This window comes from Centruroides sculpturatus, unplaced genomic scaffold, assembly GCF_000671375.1.
Source record: "Centruroides sculpturatus isolate CEXI.00-Female unplaced genomic scaffold, Cexi_2.0 scaffold125, whole genome shotgun sequence".
Taxonomy (NCBI): domain Eukaryota; kingdom Metazoa; phylum Arthropoda; class Arachnida; order Scorpiones; family Buthidae; genus Centruroides; species Centruroides sculpturatus.
Genome location: NW_019384337.1, coordinates 518,029 through 535,624, shown reverse-complemented (window position 1 = coordinate 535,624; position 17,596 = coordinate 518,029). Strand labels below are relative to the sequence as shown.

The following is a 17,596-nucleotide window of genomic DNA, read 5'->3' as shown; positions in this document are numbered from 1 at the left end:
CCCCCTATAACACTGTTGATTATTCCGTTTTATATGAATTCCATGTTGTACGAGTCACTTAGATTTTACAAATACATGAGCCGTTCACAGCCTGGCACACGTATTTGTAAAATTTAAGTGAATCGTACAACATGGAATTCATATAAAACGGAATAATCAACAGTGTTATAGGGGGGGTCGACTTGTAGTCGTAGATATAAATTGATTTTATGTAGAAATATAATGAATGAATAAATTATTATTCGATAAAAAGATATTTTTATAAGTATTTTCTATGAAATAAATTTATTATCGTTGTTTCTAAAAATTCAATTTTTCTGAAATTTGAATCTTTAGAAGACATTTTATCATTGAAGTTGTACTGTACATTCTATTCTATGATAAAGTAGATTTTTCTGATAATATTTTGATATTCCAATTCTGTGAAGAATTTATCAAGTCTCCTAACAAAATAATTTATAATAAATTATATAAATTTCAATATGTAACATATAATTTATATTTTAAAATATAATAGACTCACTCTTTAATCATTTCTCTAATAATCAGCGTGATATTTATTCACTATTTGAAGGTTAATGAGTATTATATTCATCTTCATAAACCATAATGAACGACAAATTATTTAAAATAGTTAAGTGTCATTCTTAGCATTTTTGAAAATGAACATCTACAACTTTTCTCTCGAGAACAATTAATGAACTTATCCTAATTTTTATAATGGCCAGCGGCATTATGTCTATTAGATTAAGGACAATTAATGATCATCGGGCATATCCTTTAAATGAATATCATAAATTATTCATCTTTCGAAATCTTATTGAATTTGTGATTTAAAACATAACATCAGAAAGCTAATATCCTTAACTGATATTGCTATCCATCAACATTGTTACCTCTTTAATAATTTAATGGTCATTAAAAGTAATTAATAAATTGTGGGACGGGGTATTAATATGTATTTTTAATTATTGTATATATAGTTCACATACGTTAATGGACGTGTTTATCGTCAGTAAATTAAACATAAAATTATAAAACTTTAAGGACTTTCAGTATAGAATTAAGCTTTTCTGATCAAAATTTTTGGAAAAAAGAAAGGGGGAAAAAATGAAGATAATGTAAAAATAACGTGACTTTTCTACGAGGAACTCGTCACGAATGGGTATTGTTTCTTTAACTGCTTTTATTGCAAACATACTTTTGGCGTGTTTATGCGATCGCTTGTCTGTCTGTCCGTAAATTCTAAGAATCTATCTTCATTCCGGCTCCTAGTTTTTTTTCTATGTGTAATTATAATGCAAATATGCAAGTAATTCAGGAGATTTATAATATATTATTTTATTTCATTTAAGTTAAATGAGACTTTTTCATTTTTTTTATGTATGTATAAACTTTAATATATGTGCTTTTTAGTGAGAAAAAATTCTATAGTTTTAAAGAAATAACACTTTGCCAAATCCGATAAATGGGTTTTGCTATTCTTATATCAGATTTATAACATGGTTTAATGCATTTCTCAGTTTAAACTTTTCTCTCTCTCTCTCTACGTTAGAATCAAAGAATAATAGACTATTCCAAATGTATTGATGATAATATTTTCTTTCTTTTCAAATGGCTTTCTCAATTCTAAATGGTGCTGGTAACTTTACTCTGAGTGATTTTCGATAGTTTTAAATTAAGAATTCAAGCAAATAATAATAGAAAATATGCATTTGGCCAAAAAAGAAACTATATTCATAAAGTTTCCTATTTTCTCTAGAATATTTTCTGGAAAAACGAGACCAACCGAATAACAGTGAATTTTAAATTCCTATTTTGAATTTTTCAAAAAAAAAAAAAATTCTTCTTTACTTGATTGAATATTTTACTAAGTAAACATTAAAGACACTACCTTGATAATTTACATTTAAAATGCATAAATAAATATAAAAACTATAAAATATTTGGTTTATTATATTATATTATTATATTAAATATAATAAACCAAAAGTTTTTATTGTTATTTTTATAACTTTATCAAAGTTATTTTAATTATAAACAAATACATATAAGAAGAAAGTCAATGAATGCAGCAAAGCTGACGTTAACAATAATCCATTCTCTGAAATAAATGATTATTCCTCCCATTCGACCTATGTCATATTATTGTGTTGCTATAGAGCTCAATGCTAAAAGTAGAGTGATTTGCTTGGACAGGCGAAGTCTTTCTTATTAACCATTAGATCTAATGGAAATGTTTCCTATTTCTCACTGTTGCATGAACAAGGGATTAACACTAACAACAAAGTTATGTTTTTGACCAAACAGGTGAGTTAATGGTCAGATAACATGTTAAAGATTCTCTTTAACTTCCTATAATCGAACTAGTGCGAATCGTTCAGTCCCTTTCTTTAATTGTAGATAAATGTTCTACTTAAAGACTTAATACTAGGAAATGCCATTTTTTTATATATATATTTTGGTAAACATGTTTCTGTTATTTGGTAAAGATGACTATTTGAGTTTTTTTTTTCTGAGATTTATATAAGTTTTTAAACAGGGAAGAAATACACGGTAAAGCTTAGTTTATAAAATTACTACAAAGACTATAGATAGAGAATAATGTTAGGTAAATGACTTTGTTGGTTATAACTGTCAAAAAATAGACTTATAATCTTTGATAAAATATTAATTGGAACGGTATAATCGATGATGGAACACAACTTGTCAGGAGTGATGTTACTTTTTATATTATGCTGTCTATCAAAGATCTATTTCAGAAACATAGACATTGGCTTTCGAGTGAACCGCAATCAAAAGTCACAAGAAGAAATAAATAAACGGAGTGGTCACGCTGCTGAAGAATGAGCTTTTTCCTGCTTTTTTTTTAGACCTCAGAACTTATTTTTTCTTCCAAAAACATTTTTTTCTGCATGTTCTGAAAAACGTATCTCTCGAGTTGTGTCGAATTTTTGTCTTTAGATATATTCGAGATACTCTTAAATAATAAAACTATGATTATAATCATTCCCTGTTTAATTATAATTATATTACAGCATAGCAGAATGCATCTGAGAAAACATTGGCTTAAAATTCATCGCAACAATATGATAAGCTTAAATAGGAAAATTTATCATTTTATATATTAATTTCTGTTATATATAGACTATTATTTGTTTGATATATATTCTATTTTTGTCAATGTTACATCACACAGCTTACAAATAAGAAGAAAATATGGCATTCCATATATAAATAATTATATAATTTTATTACTGAAAGAGCATTTTATAAAATGATTCATCTTATTATATACCAAATTTAATCTTTAAAGCTCCTTATATTTATAAATTTTCCTTAGAATCTTGTCAAAATTTTAATGACATAAAAATAAAGAATATAAGTAAAATTGTCACGTTTCAAACATTATTTAGGCCTATATATATACTGGCAAGTATTATATTAACTGGAAACGATATTAAAAATCTTATTTAATTAACTAACGATCACTTTTAAACAAGTTTATTACTCGAAATTAACAGTCAAAAATCTGTCAATAATAATATTAATTAGTTCGATTTATGCACGTTTTGACAACAACTTATTAAAAGTGCGTAAAACTTCGTTAATGTCTCATGAAGAAAGTAATCTCACTCATACAGAATTTAATACTCTTGTAATACTAGACTAACCACAACATGATGACAGCATGATCTCTTTTATCCTTACTTAATGTTATAAACCTCTTATGACTTCCCTCGATTATGTTACAGATATTATGCCAACAAATATCTAATGGTATTAAATAACTTCGATTAAAGATTATTTATCGATCACTGGGGAAGAATTAACATTTCTAATATTTTTTTAAGTTAAATTAGCCTTATATATATATTTTTTTTTAAATAGTTAAATACATTTTTTATAAGGATGGAAAGAATCCTAAAACGAAATGATTTGTCATTCGACCAACATGGGGTCGTTTAGGGTTTAAAACGACAACAGAACGTCCGGGAAACGATGTTAGAAATTGCTATTAATGGCACTTTAGAGACGTCCTATTGATATTGGATTTTATGGTAGTTGAAAGCATAAATTCAACTGCTAAACAAGCTAGTAATGTTTGTTAACTAATTTTCCAATTAAGTAAAAGCATACACATTTTATAGTTTATCTTTAATGTATTTTATTTATTATTATTATTTAGGATGATTTATTAGTTGTAAAGTGTACGGTTTACTTTAATTTCAAGTTTTACAAATTATATACATTTAAAACGTATTGGTTTTAATATATAATTACAGTTATTATCGATTTTTTTTTTATTCAAATATAACCGAGTTAAAATTAAAGTTTATAGGTAAATATATATTAAAATATATTAAATATGAAGAATTTTTCCAAGGTTTTAGACATTAAATCTTTTTTTAAATACAGATAATTTTTTAAAGGTTACATCACATTTTACGCTAAAAAATCTATAAAATTACAATTTTAAATTCGAACAAATACAATTCGTGTAATTCTAATTACTGTTTATTTGCTTAAAATTAGAGCTTATATATGTTACTTGAATTTGAAATTATTCATTCGCGTAAATCTAATAACTGTAACACTGTAAATTATTATTAAATCATGGTTTACAAAGGAAATTTTTCAACTCTGTTTATATAGGCCTATAAATATATTTAAAATGAGTTAGATAAAGGCACGACATTTTAAAAAAAAAATTCCTTTTATATTTAAATATAATTATTTAATACGATATCTTAATTATCTCGAGTCTATTTTTAACGCTTAAAAAGTTCTCATATGTCATTTATAGTTGGCATTGTCATTCATCGATCCATTATAGTATCATGTTAAGTGTGCCGATTACTCCATTTCGTCTATTAATATTAACAAATTCTGGTTGAACGCCTTAAAAAAATGATATGAACTGTGTTGAAAAGACAGGGTTTAGTAGATGAGGATAATAAATATCGACTGTGATTTACACGACGTACAGTAATTGGATGTCTTGTTCCCAATGGTTTTTCTTGCGCGGTTTTTTTTTTTTATTTCCTACTTTTTATTTCCACTTTCCGCTTTAATTTAGGAGATTCTAGAAAAGGGAACTTTGTAGACAGGTGCTCCTATTTCTTCCTTACTTCCAATAGCTTGCATTTCCTGGAAACTCTTCATCCGTATTTGAAGGATTATTTTTATCTCTTTGCCATTCTCCTTTTTAACAACTAAAACAGGAAATTATATAACAACTAAATTTTAAATTGTTTTTTTTTATTATTATTTTTTACCTTCCTTAAACAGAAGNATGTAAGCAATTATGTGTTATCGTATTTATTACTTTACATAAATTGATTTTTATAATGTAAATATTAAATAAGTTTAAAATTCGAGTTTACTAAAATAAAGTTAATTATCTAAGATTACTGCCGACGTTTTTAATTTTAATAAGACGTATAAATTAATGATATTTGTTAGATTTAATCCTGATTTAAAGAAAATGGCTTGTTATATAAATGCTGAATGAATCAATAATAGTAAATTAATAGGATACAAGCGAAAAGACCATAGCGTGCTTAAGTGTACTCTAATGGAAAATCCCATAGGACCGTGACCAAGTGTTCAATTCAATTTTTACCATTAACCAACTCTATTATGTTCAACAGCGTAGATAATCTCATGGATGAGATCGTCATACATTAACCTTTTTTTTTGTCCCCACCCCTCTTCTTTTCCTTATTACATTATGAAATTTTTATGTTAAATCATCGACAAAAACTTCTTAATATATTCTATATTTATAAAATATAAATACTTCTAAGTTGTCGGTAATAATTTCAAAAAGTTTTCAGATACTGTATACTGATTTGTGGGTTTAGAAAGCGAAAGGAAAAAGGTTAAAGAAGGAAAAAAAAAAATGTGTTGAAACGGGAAGTGACGGTGCCTCTACTAGGCATCAGTAGTAATCGATCATCTACACTACTCTATTAGACATGTCAGTATAGCGGGCATATTGGTTGAGAGATCAAAATTGATATACAGTAAATTGGGAATCGTCAAAGAAAAGTGAAAAGTTCAACAAATCGTTTCTTTTCTTTGAAGTCGATCGTCGATTATTATTTTTCTTGTAGTGGAAATATTCCATATTTTGGCATTAGTTTTTATAATATATTTATATAATCTCGTATTCTGTAGTTTAAAATCAGAACGGGTTCTATTTAAGTTGTGTGTTTTTTTAAGTTTGTGTGCGTGGACAATACACTTCTATTCATTTTCGACAGCTGGAAACGGTTGGAGATTCACTCGATACGGTGAAAAATCTGGCCAAAATATGAAGAAGAATAATGTTATTGTCAGTATTCGATACCGGTGTGGGCCATATGCTATGTCAACTTTTGTTTATCCACAGTTTTATAAGGTCTCTTCTGTAAGACAGTGGAAAAAAGTCGTTGGCCTCTATGCATTTTTGCCAAATCCTGCATCAGAAAATAGATGAAAGTGATGCTTTCTTACCGGTTCGATGAACAGTTTCTATTAACGAATAATTTTATTTTTTGTAAGAAAAAAAAAGGTGATTTATGAGTGCCTAAATAATAAGTTAACTGTAGATTAAAGAATAAATTGCTTTTTTAGAATATTATATAAGCCAGATAAACGTGATAAAGAAAAATTACGGAGATATTACGTAACGTTATCATCAGAAAGTCATTAAATCGATAAAGTTGTATCGGAAATTTTGTTTATTGTAGTAAATCAGAAAACTTTGGTTTATTTCACTTTGGTGTAATTTAAAAAAAAAGGGAATATTTTTTGTTTTTTGTTCTTTTAAGAATTTACTTAAATGTATTTAGAATTTTATTGGATTAGTTGTAACAGATGCTGCGGTAAAATTCAGCTTATTAATTCGGGTAAGAGGAAGGAATATCAACAGTAAACCGTGATGGGAGCCGGTTGACGGTGTTAGAGTGACATAAAACAACAAACGCAAAGTACAAAGCTGGTGTCTAGAAGCGACAGGGATGGTTAATGCTCCCCTCTATGTTCTATCGGATGAAAGAATTGAATATTGGTAATCAATATAGCTGTGGTATCAGCCAACCCGGATCCTACCACTACTAAGATAAGGGGGTGCGAAGTACTGCTGATGAGATTTATGCTTGGGTTAATAATCTTTCTGCTACGAGGTTAACTTCTCCACTCCAAATTTTACATTATATAAACTTTTTAAAAAGGCATTACAATAGAAACGTTCTTTATTTTGCATTGTATATTAATGATACACTTTTTAAGAATTACAATATAATCTTTCCTTTCTAAAAAAAAGAAGTATAACTACATTACAATTAAATTTGTTTTTAATATACAGAATTTACTTATTTTCTCAATACATAAATGCGATAATCAAATATAATGGAACGTAAATTTAATCGTGACATAATTAAATAACACGATGCTATGATAATTAACATGTGTAACTCAATGTTAAATCATTTAAAAAGATGAATAAGTGGGAAATAATTTTTTTCCACTGAAATGTGAAATGATATGACAATAAATAAGAAAGCAATTTTATTTTATGCAATCAAAATCAAGATAAATAGTTTAATTTTGCAAGAGAATTGGTCTATAGATCATGATTTGTTGGTAACAATAATTTGATAAATTTAGAAATATTAAGGAAGAGTTAAAATACGAGAGAATAAAAACAATTTACCTTAAATTCCGTCTCTAATACTTAAAAGAAAATCCCATTTGCTTTGTAGAAAAGCTGAAACTGGAAATAATTTTTAGCTATTATTTATTTTAATAAAACTACCTCGTAATAATATATTTAAAGAAAACTAAGATATACTCAAATGTGGACTGTCAAAAACATTTAAATTCCTTCTCATTATTTCTTGAATTTTTCTTTAACTTGTGTAACTTTATATACGACATCAGGTAAGAAAATTCCTTTATTTAATTGTCTACGTGAACACAAATGTATATTATATTCATAACATTTCACTAAAGATGTTTATGACTCGTGCTTGTAAAATAATGTAAATAATAATGATAAATAATCTAATAACTATAAATAACCGATTTAAATCATCATTATATTCACATTATCCTGATTATCTCCAAAAGATTCATAAGTTTATTATTAAGCGATTTATTCTAGTGCATTGTCGATAATTTCTGTATGCTGAGATAATTAAATTAGATAATAAATAATTAATTGTCTCGATTATATTATGTTATCATTTAATAGTTTTATAAATGTCAGTGTTATAAAAATTCTACATTGTATTATTTTATACGTTATTTATAATAAAATACTGTATATATTTTATTTTACAACCCCCATTTAAAGTTAAAAATCGTATTTTAGTTAAATTTAAAATAATACGACGACTAAATTAAATATATGTAAGTTTATTTTTGTATAGTTTAATTCATATTATATTCTTTACTATTGATTTTTTATTGTTGTATATACACATGATATGATACTGCACGCTCACAGTTTATGCTAAGCAGTGTAACAAACTAATTAAACAAAAATACATTTTTAATATAGTAAATAACCATAAATAATACAGAAATACAGAATACAATCTAAGTATTTCTTGGTATATATTTATATATAGCGTGTAAATTATAATTATAATTTGAAGTCCTATAGAAGCGTGAGAAGAAAATCTGAATCGTGGGATAGTTATATTAACAATACACCAGTATATTTATGGTTACCTTTGTCTTATAACCTGTAATTTATCTATCTATCAGTAACCAGATATGAGGATGTATGAAATAAGATATGAGCAATTTCATATAATCAGATAGGAGCATGTTACTATGATTATTATTAATCTAGCTTCATCTGACTAGCTTTAAAAGTCTTTAGAACCAATTAAGTATATTTATACTTTGCTTATTGATTTATATATATAGGTAATTACTTCGTTTATATTACAGAATGATGTGTATGAAAATAATTTTTGATGTAAACTAATTTAGATAATTAAATTTATATATATGTTTTAAGTTTCGCAGGCATGTAAAAGATGTTTTAGACTGATTTAAAGCTTAAAAATTCTATTAATTTATATACTTTACATCTCTTAGTTTAAACGGAAGTTTTAATTGTAACTTGAAAATGTTCTCCTGTTACCGAACTTAATTAATATAATATTAATCTATTATGTTATTCAATATACTAGAAAATGTCAAATTACCGACTTCAGGTTATTTTAAGTAAACTGTCGAGAATTTTAATTATTATATCAACTTCTTCGTCTGAATATACGTCTGATTGTCATTTATATTTTATTCTTCTTTATTTAATATAAACTTATAAAATATTTGTTACATCAGACAACTTATAACCACGATCGAATCATATTATTTTCTATTCTCATTTAAAATATAATTAAAGAATTGAGATACATAAATCACGTCTTGAAACAATTAAAAAATAATATAAATCATCGATATTTTTATAATTAATTTACCTTAATTTATTATTAATTAAAGAAAGTTGAATATTTTAAACAGATTCTCTGTCTGAAAAACATTCAAATTTTTCCCAATTATGTAGCAACTCATAGTGAAAGTATATATATATATATATATAAAAGAGAGAGTGGCAATTCGTTCTACATCAAAAATTTCCTTTAGATATTTAGATTTTTTTCTTATATTTCTATAACTTTCGCGAAACTATTAAAGTGAGTTTCAGGATTTCTACCGAGTTATGAATGCCATTCAATAGTTTCATGTTGGAAGATAATGACCGAAACTCGAAGAACATTAAAGAAATTTATCCGGATAACAGTATTAGAAAGAAATAATTCCAAAGATAAAAGTGATGATAAGATTTAGAAGAAAGAGATGAAAGTATAAAAGTTTCAAGCCCGACTATTTTCTTCGTATTAAATATCAAATGACTTTACATAAGATTATTTAACAACTTCCGCATGAAGAGAATAAAGTATATTTAGAACTGAATGAACATTAATTAAGTCAAATATTTTCTTCAGAATATCATTTCTTAGGTGACTGATTAAAGAATGTTAATAAAGAAAGTTATCAGATAAATCACTCGGAAGTTATCTATAGTACCTTATAGAAACGAATGACGTGATAACTGTTTAAATTTCTAGTTAAATATTAGCTATAAATGTAAATTAAATGTCGACAATACTCCTAAACGATCTTGTATAAATGTTTTTTTTTCTATATAAAATTATATAAATAATGTTAATTGAATATAGAATTAGTTACTTTATGAAACTATAGTCGACCCCTCTACAACACTGTTGATTATTCCGTTTTATATGAATTCCATGTTGTACGAGTCACTTAGATTTTACAAATACATGAGCCGTTCACAGCCTGGCACACGTATTTGTAAAATTTAAGTGAATCGTACAACATGGAATTCATATAAAACGGAATAATCAACAGTGTTATAGGGGGGGTCGACTTGTAGTCGTAGATATAAATTGATTTTATGTAGAAATATAATGAATGAATAAATTATTATTCGATAAAAAGATATTTTTATAAGTATTTTCTATGAAATAAATTTATTATCGTTGTTTCTAAAAATTCAATTTTTCTGAAATTTGAATCTTTAGAAGACATTTTATCATTGAAGTTGTACTGTACATTCTATTCTATGATAAAGTAGATTTTTCTGATAATATTTTGATATTCCAATTCTGTGAAGAATTTATCAAGTCTCCTAACAAAATAATTTATAATAAATTATATAAATTTCAATATGTAACATATAATTTATATTTTAAAATATAATAGACTCACTCTTTAATAATTTCTCTAATAATCAGCGTGATATTTATTCACTATTTGAAGGTTAATGAGTATTATATTCATCTTCATAAACCATAATGAACGACAAATTATTTAAAATAGTTAAGTGTCATTCTTAGCATTTTTGAAAATGAACATCTACAACTTTTCTCTCGAGAACAATTAATGAACTTATCCTAATTTTTATAATGGCCAGCGGCATTATGTCTATTAGATTAAGGACAATTAATGATCATCGGGCATATCCTTTAAATGAATATCATAAATTATTCATCTTTCGAAATCTTATTGAATTTGTGATTTAAAACATAACATCAGAAAGCTAATATCCTTAACTGATATTGCTATCCATCAACATTGTTACCTCTTTAATAATTTAATGGTCATTAAAAGTAATTAATAAATTGTGGGACGGGGTATTAATATGTATTTTTAATTATTGTATATATAGTTCACATACGTTAATGGACGTGTTTATCGTCAGTAAATTAAACATAAAATTATAAAACTTTAAGGACTTTCAGTATAGAATTAAGCTTTTCTGATCAAAATTTTTGGAAAAAAGAAAGGGGGAAAAAATGAAGATAATGTAAAAATAACGTGACTTTTCTACGAGGAACTCGTCACGAATGGGTATTGTTTCTTTAACTGCTTTTATTGCAAACATACTTTTGGCGTGTTTATGCGATCGCTTGTCTGTCTGTCCGTAAATTCTAAGAATCTATCTTCATTCCGGCTCCTAGTTTTTTTTCTATGTGTAATTATAATGCAAATATGCAAGTAATTCAGGAGATTTATAATATATTATTTTATTTCATTTAAGTTAAATGAGACTTTTTCATTTTTTTTATGTATGTATAAACTTTAATATATGTGCTTTTTAGTGAGAAAAAATTCTATAGTTTTAAAGAAATAACACTTTGCCAAATCCGATAAATGGGTTTTGCTATTCTTATATCAGATTTATAACATGGTTTAATGCATTTCTCAGTTTAAACTTTTCTCTCTCTCTCTCTACGTTAGAATGAAAGAATAATAGACTATTCCAAATGTATTGATGATAATATTTTCTTTCTTTTCAAATGGCTTTCTCAATTCTAAATGGTGCTGGTAACTTTACTCTGAGTGATTTTCGATAGTTTTAAATTAAGAATTCAAGCAAATAATAATAGAAAATATGCATTTGGCCAAAAAAGAAACTATATTCATAAAGTTTCCTATTTTCTCTAGAATATTTTCTGGAAAAACGAGACCAACCGAATAACAGTGAATTTTAAATTCCTATTTTGAATTTTTCAAAAAAAAAAAAAATTCTTCTTTACTTGATTGAATATTTTACTAAGTAAACATTAAAGACACTACCTTGATAATTTACATTTAAAATGCATAAATAAATATAAAAACTATAAAATATTTGGTTTATTATATTATATTATTATATTAAATATAATAAACCAAAAGTTTTTATTGTTATTTTTATAACTTTATCAAAGTTATTTTAATTATAAACAAATACATATAAGAAGAAAGTCAATGAATGCAGCAAAGCTGACGTTAACAATAATCCATTCTCTGAAATAAATGATTATTCCTCCCATTCGACCTATGTCATATTATTGTGTTGCTATAGAGCTCAATGCTAAAAGTAGAGTGATTTGTTTGGACAGGCGAAGTCTTTCTTATTAACCATTAGATCTAATGGAAATGTTTCCTATTTCTCACTGTTGCATGAACAAGGGATTAACACTAACAACAAAGTTATGTTTTTGACCAAACAGGTGAGTTAATGGTCAGATAACATGTTAAAGATTCTCTTTAACTTCCTATAATCGAACTAGTGCGAATCGTTCAGTCCCTTTCTTTAATTGTAGATAAATGTTCTACTTAAAGACTTAATACTAGGAAATGCCATTTTTTTATATATATATTTTGGTAACCATGTTTCTGTTATTTGGTAAAGATGACTATTTGAGTTTTTTTTCTGAGATTTATATATGTTTTTAAACAGGGAAGAAATACACGGTAAAGCTTAGTTTATAAAATTACTACAAAGACTATAGATAGAGAATAATGTTAGGTAAATGACTTTGTTGGTTATAACTGTCAAAAAATAGACTTATAATCTTTGATAAAATATTAATTGGAACGGTATAATCGATGATGGAACACAACTTGTCAGGAGTGATGTTACTTTTTATATTATGCTGTCTATCAAAGATCTATTTCAGAAACATAGACATTGGCTTTCGAGTGAACCGCAATCAAAAGTCACAAGAAGAAATAAATAAACGGAGTGGTCACGCTGCTGAAGAATGAGCTTTTTCCTGCTTTTTATTTTAGACCTCAGAACTTATTTTTTCTTCCAAAAACATTTTTTTCTGCATGTTCTGAAAAACGTATCTCTCGAGTTGTGTCGAATTTTTGTCTTTAGATATATTCGAGATACTCTTAAATAATAAAACTATGATTATAATCATTCCCTGTTTAATTATAATTATATTACAGCATAGCAGAATGCATCTGAGAAAACATTGGCTTAAAATTCATCGCAACAATATGATAAGCTTAAATAGGAAAATTTATCATTTTATATATTAATTTCTGTTATATATAGACTATTATTTGTTTGATATATATTCTATTTTTGTCAATGTTACATCACACAGCTTACAAATAAGAAGAAAATATGGCATTCCATATATAAATAATTATATAATTTTATTACTGAAAGAGCATTTTATAAAATGATTCATCTTATTATATACCAAATTTAATCTTTAAAGCTCCTTATATTTATAAATTTTCCTTAGAATCTTGTCAAAATTTTAATGACATAAAAATAAAGAATATAAGTAAAATTGTCACGTTTCAAACATTATTTAGGCCTATATATATACTGGCAAGTATTATATTAACTGGAAACGATATTAAAAATCTTATTTAATTAACTAACGATCACTTTTAAACAAGTTTATTACTCGAAATTAACAGTCAAAAATCTGTCAATAATAATATTAATTAGTTCGATTTATGCACGTTTTGACAACAACTTATTAAAAGTGCGTAAAACTTCGTTAATGTCTCATGAAGAAAGTAATCTCACTCATACAGAATTTAATACTCTTGTAATACTAGACTAACCACAACATGATGACAGCATGATCTCTTTTATCCTTACTTAATGTTATAAACCTCTTATGACTTCCCTCGATTATGTTACAGATATTATGCCAACAAATATCTAATGGTATTAAATAACTTCGATTAAAGATTATTTATCGATCACTGGGGAAGAATTAACATTTCTAATATATTTTTTTAAGTTAAATTAGCCTTATATATATATATATATTTTTTTTTTAAATAGTTAAATACATTTTTTATAAGGATGGAAAGAATCCTAAAACGAAATGATTTGTCATTCGACCAACATGGGGTCGTTTAGGGTTTAAAACGACAACAGAACGTCCGGGAAACGATGTTAGAAATTGCTATTAATGGCACTTTAGAGACGTCCTATTGATATTGGATTTTATGGTAGTTGAAAGCATAAATTCAACTGCTAAACAAGCTAGTAATGTTTGTTAACTAATTTTCCAATTAAGTAAAAGCATACACATTTTATAGTTTATCTTTAATGTATTTTATTTATTATTATTATTTAGGATGATTTATTAGTTGTAAAGTGTACGGTTTACTTTAATTTCAAGTTTTACAAATTATATACATTTAAAACGTATTGGTTTTAATATATAATTACAGTTATTATCGATTTTTTTTTATTCAAATATAACCGAGTTAAAATTAAAGTTTATAGGTAAATATATATTAAAATATATTAAATATGAAGAATTTTTCCAAGGTTTTAGACATTAAATCTTTTTTTAAATACAGATAATTTTTTAAAGGTTACATCACATTTTACGCTAAAAAATCTATAAAATTACAATTTTAAATTCGAACAAATACAATTCGTGTAATTCTAATTACTGTTTATTTGCTTAAAATTAGAGCTTATATATGTTACTTGAATTTGAAATTATTCATTCGCGTAAATCTAATAACTGTAACACTGTAAATTATTATTAAATCATGGTTTACAAAGGAAATTTTTCAACTCTGTTTATATAGGCCTATAAATATATTTAAAATGAGTTAGATAAAGGCACGACATTTAAAAAAAAAATTCCTTTTATATTTAAATATAATTATTTAATACGATATCTTAATTATCTCGAGTCTATTTTTAACGCTTAAAAAGTTCTCATATGTCATTTATAGTTGGCATTGTCATTCATCGATCCATTATAGTATCATGTTAAGTGTGCCGATTACTCCATTTCGTCTATTAATATTAACAAATTCTGGTTGAACGCCTTAAAAAAATGATATGAACTGTGTTGAAAAGACAGGGTTTAGTAGATGAGGATAATAAATATCGACTGTGATTTACACGACGTACAGTAATTGGATGTCTTGTTCCCAATGGTTTTTCTTGCGCGGTTTTTTTTTTTTATTTCCTACTTTTTATTTCCACTTTCCGCTTTAATTTAGGAGATTCTAGAAAAGGGAACTTTGTAGACAGGTGCTCCTATTTCTTCCTTACTTCCAATAGCTTGCATTTCCTGGAAACTCTTCATCCGTATTTGAAGGATTATTTTTATCTCTTTGCCATTCTCCTTTTTAACAACTAAAACAGGAAATTATATAACAACTAAATTTTAAATTGTTTTTTTATTTATTATTTTTTACCTTCCTTAAACAGAAGTAAAATAAAAATAAAATAAAATTTTCATAGTAAGAAAAACCAAATTTTATCTTGAGAATATATAATAATAAATAATTCTATATAATTATTTTTTATATACTTTTGTCATAGAATTACACTAGATTTATAATTTTATTCTTGCACAATATAAATTTTTATAAATTTAAATCGTACTTTTATATAATATAGTATTATATATTAAAGACTGTAGCAAACATTTAAACATTATGAATTATAAACATCATAAATAATGCAAAAATAAAAATATTGTTTTATTATTCATTTATCCATTTATAAAAACATAAAAGGCTATATTTTAACAATAAATTTTTATAAATTTTATATATATAAGAAGATAATAACAGTATTTTTACTACAAATAATAATAATAATAAGCCTTTTTTTAAATGTAAGATTTAAAAATTTATTTTTCCATTATCATTTGCAGATGTTACTGATTTTGACATTTAAATAGATTTACCAATATCTACAAAAGAACTGACTGTAAGAAGGAAATTTCTAGGAATTAATATTATCATCCTTCCCTCTAAGGATTAATAATTGAAATTACAGCTTATTAGATTAGTAGATTAAACAGATAGAGTTTTAATCTAGATTACAAGTAAGAATTCATGATTAAAATCACATATACAGAGATAATATTCTCCTTTCTCTATTCTGTTATAAAGTTTTAAATATGCTTAATATAATAGAATCGTTTATTTCTCTACGATCTTATTATTATTATATATTTTTTTTACTACTTATTCGATCGATTTAGAAGCGATTATAGGAACCTAATAATGTAGAATAAAGGAACAGAGACGAGCCGTTCTTTCAGTAGCTGATATAATGCTTCAGTAAAATCCCCTTCTATCATGAAGGAATCTCATCAATCACGTCATCTCAACTCAGTAGACTTTGCGCTGATTCTTTTTATTATTAGAGTTTTGTACACATTTTATATCTCTTGTACCCTATGTTGGATAACAGATCCTATTCGGATAAAGTAGGAAATTTGTTGCACCCTTTTATTATTATTATTATTATTATTATCAGTAGAACGTTTTTCGTAAGTGTTTCGTTTTAATTGAATTCTACGATTCGTGACTAAATTTGATCTGTGTAATTTTTTTTTTCTACTTATCTGATAGGCTTTAATCTTATAATCTTTTATCGATTTGTCATCCTCATCCATTCGCTTAATAAGTTCAAAAAATTAATAATCTATTCTACGATAATTCTTTAATTCATTTTAATATTAAAAGCAAATTGGAAAAATTTCCAGTTTTATTATTTTAGTAAATTTGATCCTANTCTCTGTCTGAAAAACATTCAAATTTTTCCCAATTATGTAGCAACTCATAGTGAAAGTATATATATATATATATATAAAAGAGAGAGTGGCAATTCGTTCTACATCAAAAATTTCCTTTAGATATTTAGATTTTTTTCTTATATTTCTATAACTTTCGCGAAACTATTAAAGTGAGTTTCAGGATTTCTACCGAGTTATGAATGCCATTCAATAGTTTCATGTTGGAAGATAATGACCGAAACTCGAAGAACATTAAAGAAATTTATCCGGATAACAGTATTAGAAAGAAATAATTCCAAAGATAAAAGTGATGATAAGATTTAGAAGAAAGAGATGAAAGTATAAAAGTTTCAAGCCCGACTATTTTCTTCGTATTAAATATCAAATGACTTTACATAAGATTATTTAACAACTTCCGCATGAAGAGAATAAAGTATATTTAGAACTGAATGAACATTAATTAAGTCAAATATTTTCTTCAGAATATCATTTCTTAGGTGACTGATTAAAGAATGTTAATAAAGAAAGTTATCAGATAAATCACTCGGAAGTTATCTATAGTACCTTATAGAAACGAATGACGTGATAACTGTTTAAATTTCTAGTTAAATATTAGCTATAAATGTAAATTAAATGTCGACAATACTCCTAAACGATCTTGTATAAATGTTTTTTTTTCTATAGTCTTTAAAATTCTTAAA

The 17,596-nt window shown here is 25.7% G+C and overlaps 1 protein-coding gene across 9 annotated transcripts in view; it reads left to right on the top strand.

Moving 5' to 3' along the window:
• LOC111632500 (tyrosine-protein phosphatase Lar-like) overlaps window positions 1-17,596 on the top strand; it is a 395,822-nt gene that overhangs the window by 100,143 nt on the left and 278,083 nt on the right. The gene's annotated exons all lie outside the window — the stretch shown is intronic.